This window comes from Gorilla gorilla, chromosome 5 (genome assembly GCF_029281585.2).
Source record: "Gorilla gorilla gorilla isolate KB3781 chromosome 5, NHGRI_mGorGor1-v2.1_pri, whole genome shotgun sequence".
Taxonomy (NCBI): domain Eukaryota; kingdom Metazoa; phylum Chordata; class Mammalia; order Primates; family Hominidae; genus Gorilla; species Gorilla gorilla.
Window position 1 is genome coordinate 143,075,674 of NC_073229.2, and position 6,771 is coordinate 143,082,444.

The window sequence follows — 6,771 nt, forward strand, 5'->3', positions numbered from 1 at the left end:
AGCTATCATTGTGCCACTGTGCTCCAGCCTAAAAAACAGAGCAAGATCCTATCTCAAAAAAAGAAAGAAGGAAAACTACAAAACATTACTCAAAGAAATTAAAGGTGAACTCATGTTTACTGATTGGAAGGCAGCATCATGAAGATGGCAATACTCCCCAAAGGGATGTATAGATTCAATGCAATCCCTATCACAATCCCAGGTGGCTTCTTTGCAGAATTGATAGAGTGATCCTAAAATTCATATGAAAATTCAAGGGATGCAAAATAGCCAATACTGAAAAAAAAGAACAAGGTTGGAGGACTCACACTTCCTGCTTTCAAAACATACTACACAAACCTAAGGTTATCAAGACAATGTAGCAGTAGTATAAGGACACAGATCAACAGAACAGAATTGATTGTCCAGAAATAGACCCATACATTTAAGGTCAATTCATTTTGAGAAAGGTTCCAAGCCAATTCATTAGGAAAATAGTCTTTTCAACAGATGCTGCTGGGAAACTGGACAAGCACATGCAAAAGTATGAATTTGGACCCCTTCACATCATATACAAAAATTAATTCAAACTTGATCAAAGACCCAAATGTAAGGTGCTAAAAGAATAAAACTCTTAGAAGAAAACTCAGGTGTAAATCCTCATGATGCTGGATTAGGCAATGTTTTTTGAGAAATGACATCAAAAGCACAATCCAACATAACGAAAATAGATTAAATGGGCATCATCAAAATTAAAAGCTTTTACACTGCAAAGGACACCACCAAGAAAATTAAAGGATAATCCAAACAACTAGAGAAACTTCTTGCAAATCATGTGTTTGACAAAAGACCTGTATGTAGAACACATAAGGAACTCTTACAACTCAATGATAAAAAGACAAATGACCCAATTTTCAAAATAGGCAAAGAGCTGGCATGGTGGCATGCTCCTGTAGTTCCATCCACTCAGGAGGTTGAGGTGGGAAGATCACTTGAGCCCAGGAGTTCAAGTCCAGCCAGGGCAACAGAGTGAGACTCCGTCTGTATTTTTTAAAAAAGGGGTGGAGGGAGTGGTTAAGGATCTGAATAGACAGTTCTCCACAGAAGATATACATAGGGCCAATAAGCATATGAAAGATGCTTAACATCTTTAGCCATCAGGGAAATATAGACCAAAACCACAATGAGATACTACTTCACACACCACCATGGCTAATAATCAAAAAGACAGAACAGCAAGTGTTGGTGGGAATGTGGAGAAATTAGAATGCTGGTGGGAATGTAAAATGGTACACCTGCTTTAAAAAACAGTCTGGTGGCCAGGCACGGTGGCTCATGCCTGTAATCCCAGCACTTTGGGAGGCAGAGGTGGGCGGATCACAAGGTCAGTAGATCGAAACCATCCTGGCTAACACCGTAAAACCCCGTCTCTACTAAAAATACAAAAAAATTAGCCGGGTGTGGTGGCGGGCACCTGTAGTCCCAGCTACTCGGGAGGCTGAGGCAGGAGAATGGTGCGAACCTGGGAGGCAGAGCTTGCAGTGAGCCGAGATCACGCCACTGCACTCCAGCCTGGGCGACAGAGTGAGACTCGTCTCGAAACAAACAGACAAACAAACAGAAAACCAGTCTGGTAGCTCCTAAAAAGGAGTTACAATATCTTACCCAGCAATTCCACTCCTAAGCATAAACCTAGAAAAATGAAAACATTTGTCCCATCCCATGCAAAAATTTGTACACATGTTAATAGCAGCATTTTGTGTAATAGCCAAAAAGTAGAAACCACCTAGATGTCCATCAACTGACAGATAAATAAAACGCGGTATACCTATACAATGGAAAATTATTGGGTAATAAAAAGGAATAAAGCATCAATATATAAAACAACATGAAAGAAGCATCAAAAACATTATGCTTCAAAGATGCTGGTCATAAAAGACTACATATTATAAGATTCCGTTTATATGAAATGTCTAGAATAGGCAAAACTATAGAGACAAAAAGTAATTCAGTGCTTGCCTACTGCTTGGGGGATATGCTGGGGAGGGGGATGTGCTAAAGGCTACAAAGCACCTTTTTGAGATCATGAAAATACTCTAAAATTGATTGTGATGATGGTTGCACACACCTCTGAATATTCTAAAAACTATTGACTCAGATGCCTCAAATGAGTGAATCACATGTTATGTGAATTCTATCTCAACAAAGCTGTTATCTGAAAAATATTACTGTGTAATCATACCAGGGGGTACTTGGAGGTGGATTCTTTGTATGCCGGATTCAAAGCCTTATCAGGCACAAATTCTACCAACCAAATTTCTACCAATTAATTACCTATTAGCTCATTTGTGAAGCATTTCCCCTCCCTATCCTTTCTGGTTTTTGACTCTTTCTAAATGACCATGCGTATGAGGCCTCCAATCTCACAAAGCCTACATGCTTAGCTTCTGCCAAGCGTGACTCCATCTAATGTCATTTGTCTCTATAGTAACCAACTAGAAAAGCTGCTATGCTTAGTAATGGCTTTGTATGAGCAGTGGTCTAGCCTAGAGATGTTTTAAAGATTTGAGTCCTCTCTACCGATTACTGCTTTTTTTCCTGGTATTAAAAAGTGAACCTCTGATGAATGAGAGCAGTAGAGGGTTAGAGAGAAAAGGATGGAATATATTACAAAACATGAAGGAAGATGGACTGCAAGTAGAGACTTGAGTTCAAGAGGAAACGAGTTTAGAAAGACCTTGATTGATAAGAGGACTAAGAAGACACAGACAAAAAACTAGGTATAAGAAACAGAAAATAATTATTAGGCATTTCCCTTCAAAATGGTCAAAAACAACATAATGATATACACACCAAGAAACTGTCAATAAATGTAATTACAGTGCTTCAGAAAGCTGACTGATGTAACCTATGGCTATGCAAAAGGTGTTTTACAGTATAGTCCAGCTATGGATAAGGGATCAGATATAGCTTATACCTTCAACAAACTTCTAACACAATGATGGGTAGAAAAGAACACAAAACAGTGAAACTTTTATTAATGACGTGGAGCAGAGAAGGGGAGAGGGTACGCTATGTAACAGACATGGAAACCTTATAAAAAGTATAAGGATGCATTCCAGGATGTGTAGCTTCATCCCCCACACCTTCCAAGGGATGCCTTTTTCAACAGGAGGCTTGACATCTGTAGTACCCCAGTGGGGAGCCTCCCCCAGCTTTGCCTTGGCTGGGTCTCCTTCTCTCTCCCAGTATACACCTGGACCAACCTCATTAACGGAGCTTTGTTCCTCAAGAGTTCATTAATCAAGTCATTACTGGAGTGTCCACCAGCCTGTGGGTTCTTCCAGAAAATGATACCAATCTATTTTTTCTACATACAAAGCCCACTTTAAAATTTACTTGACATGGTAGAGAGTACAAAGGTACTAGGACAGCCATCAGAGGAATGGGTTTCTGAGCAGCAGCATCCTCATTTGTTATATGGGATGATATCTTACCCTCCTACCATTCCTGTTTGTGAGGCTCAAAAACAGGTATTTTAAAGTTTTTTACAAATTGTCAAGAAAACATTTTTTCTTTTGCCTATTTTAACATAACTGGTTACAGGTGCATCTAACACTTTCTATTTCGCATCATACTTATTTGATTAGTTACCTTTCCTACTGAACCATAAGGTCTTTGTATGTCTTATCTTTGACTATTTCTCACAGAGCCTAGCATAAAAATTTCACATAACAAATGCTCTCTGTATGTATGTAATGAATTATTATTGAAATCATTATTGTACAATTTACTCCATTTAGAAATGTCTATGAACTCCATCAAATCTCTAGTCTATATGTATACAGAAAATTTTATTTAAAACTATCATTAAATTTTGACATCCTATTTCTAATAAATAAAAAGGAGCCTCTTAAACTAACTAAAGACCATATTAAAACAAGCCTTACATGAGGAATTTTTTTAAGTTGGTAATAATACAAATGAGAAGACAATTCAACACAGTGATTACCCCTGGTGGAAATCTAGATTTGAACAAAAGCTAGAGGTTAGTACTTCCATTCCTATGATAACTTTTGCAGTAGACAGGGGCTGACACTCAATTTAATTCCTAGTTCTAATATATTTTAATTTGGCACATTTTGATTTAATTCAATTTTAGTATATTTGAATTCGCTCTTTCATCTTGTTTTGTGTATGACCTCAATTTGACTTCAAGTTTCACTTCTCTGTAGAGGAGTCCTGAATCCATGCAAGTAAGCTGCATCTTGTGTCTTCAGAATGCAAGCTATATGCCCAGTGGTATATGCTTCCTCTGAAGAATGGCAACAGCACACCACTCCACATACGCCACACCCTTACTGGCATGGCTAAAGGACCACGTCATTTCACCCACAGGAAGTGCTTGGGAACTGACCAATATTTGGATTCAGTAAGATTAGATTCTCAAATAAGCTTAATTCTGAGGGGAAAAATATCTTATAGCTATATTAGGTTGTTAGAGCTGCCATAACAAAATATCACTCACTGGGTGGCTTAAACAATAGAAATTTACTTTCTCACAGTTCTGGAAGCTAGAAATCCAAGATCAAGGTGTTGGCAGGTTTGGTTTATTCTAAAGCCTCTTTGCTTGGCTTGCAAATGGCCACCTTTTTGCTGTGTTTCCTCTGTGTGCGTGTGACCCTTGTGCTTCTCTGTAAATCTAAATTTCCCCTTGTGAGGATGCCAGCGAGATTAGATTAGGGCCCACCCTAATCACCTCATTTAACTTAATCTCCAAATACAGTCACATTCTGAGGTACTAGGGATTAGTGCTTCAACATATGAATTTGGGGGAGACATAATTCAGTCTAAAACAACAACTAACTAGTTTCATGTATTTCTGCCCTAAGCACTAGTTTAGGCTTTGTTCTGTTCATCTTAGAGCCGATAAAATCTCTCTCAGCCATCCTTCCCCCAAGTAACCATAGTGAGAAGTGATTGGGGGATTACATTCCATGCAGCCCTCCAAACATTATGTGGGACTCCCTTGGGTACTTAATAAAGGAAGACATTCACAGTGACCCATCTGTTGTACAATTAGATGTTTGGGAGTCACCAAAGTTGTTCAGCAACAGGTCCTACTGATTGCCTCTGAAACCAGAGAGAGGCTTTCACAATTCTTTTTTTCCTACAGCATACCAGTTAAATTAGAAATATGCCAGGACATATCTGAGGAATCCTTTTGGTCTCTCCTGGAGTAAGGCAGTATCAATGGTGAGGAAACTATTGAACAAAGTGCTCAACGACCCTTTAGTATTTCTGACAAGCAATAATACAAGAGTTAAGACAGGAGAAGCCTGGAGCTAATTCTTGCAGCTTCCAGTGAAATGTTGGGGAGTTTTTTCTTCTTAAATACTGTTGCATATGATGTGTTAAAAAATTTTAAAGAAAATAAGCCAAATTAGTGGCATTCAGGTAGATCTTCTCAGTCCTTCATGCTGCACATCCACCAAAAGTGAGTTTTACAACTAGTCTCACTGTAACACTTACGGTCAGACTGCAAAATGCACCTGATTTTAACAAGCATAAAATGTCGTTTTTATGAGACTGACTAGACTCTCCTCTTAAGAGTACCTGTAATAATCAGACAACTGCATACACCAGTCTCACAGGAGTTTTAGTCTTCAAATGGTCATTTTATCTTACATATACAGAGTGTCTTACAGTATACAGCAATTTCCACTTTATCTGCTAGTGTTAGGACCAGCACTAATAAGAATGAAGAGTATGTTGTTTATCAGCCACAAAAATCTGTGTCTATCACCATGGTTTGACTCTTAATACTCTAATGTCACAAACAACTGGCTTGAAGAAGTGTTTTCTGGTAGGTCCTATATCTAACTGTTCAGTCCACTGACAAAAAAAGGGAACTCTTCTCCACTCTAACCGGTTTTCCTAAATGTACGAGCGGTTGACATTAGCTGTCTCACATCAACTTTCAAAAGACCATCAGATGAAAACGTTTCATCAAAAGCCACCTACTTAAGTATGAACAATGACCAAAGAATGACAAATCAAAATTCTGGGCACTATACTAAGAGAAAACTCTTCCAGAACAGATACTTAAGAATTAATTTTCTCTCTGAATTTGGCCAAGTTTGGTGGTTTCATTCACAACATTTAAGGAAAAAAATGATGGTTTATGGATAGCAGATAATAAAACAAACCTTTATACCACTTACTAAATAGAAACGGTTTAGGCTCACAAATATGTTAAAGCTTTCTCTTTCCCCGCAATGGTAGCCAAGCAGCATAAACGAATCAACATTTCCTCAGTTCAGACCTCAACTGGTTACAGGCAAGCAAGGGCTCCTCAGAATTTGCTTTACTAACGGTTTAGGTCAGAAATTTTTTTGAAGATCAAATGTCCTGCTATGTCTTTGTGTTCTTTTTCCCATCTCTATTACGTTTGTTGCCCTGTTGGTCTCCTGACACTTCCATTTTCTCCTTTTATGTTCCTGCTATGCTCTCCAAATGGCAGTAACCTGAAGTATAACTGATCACACCTCTTGTGATTTTTTTTTATTCTAGGACTTTCCAGATCTGGACTCCGAAGAAGACACCCAGGTGCAAGCCCAAAGGTTACCTACTTAAATTTTCCAAGCACAGTGTGTAGAAAATCATTCCTCGCCCTTCATTTTGTGTTGCTTAACGGCGCTGTCGTGCCTAAACGTAGATACTGGCCAAGAGCTAGATTTCCAAAATGGCTTTGCTCCTTTCGAGCTGACATCGGTCTATAACATGCAATTT

The 6,771-nt window shown here is 38.6% G+C and overlaps 1 protein-coding gene across 3 annotated transcripts in view; it reads right to left on the minus strand.

The window, feature by feature from the left end:
* The window catches only part of MCM9 (minichromosome maintenance 9 homologous recombination repair factor), a 114,979-nt gene that overhangs the window by 66,697 nt on the left and 41,511 nt on the right, over positions 1-6,771 (minus strand). The gene's annotated exons all lie outside the window — the stretch shown is intronic.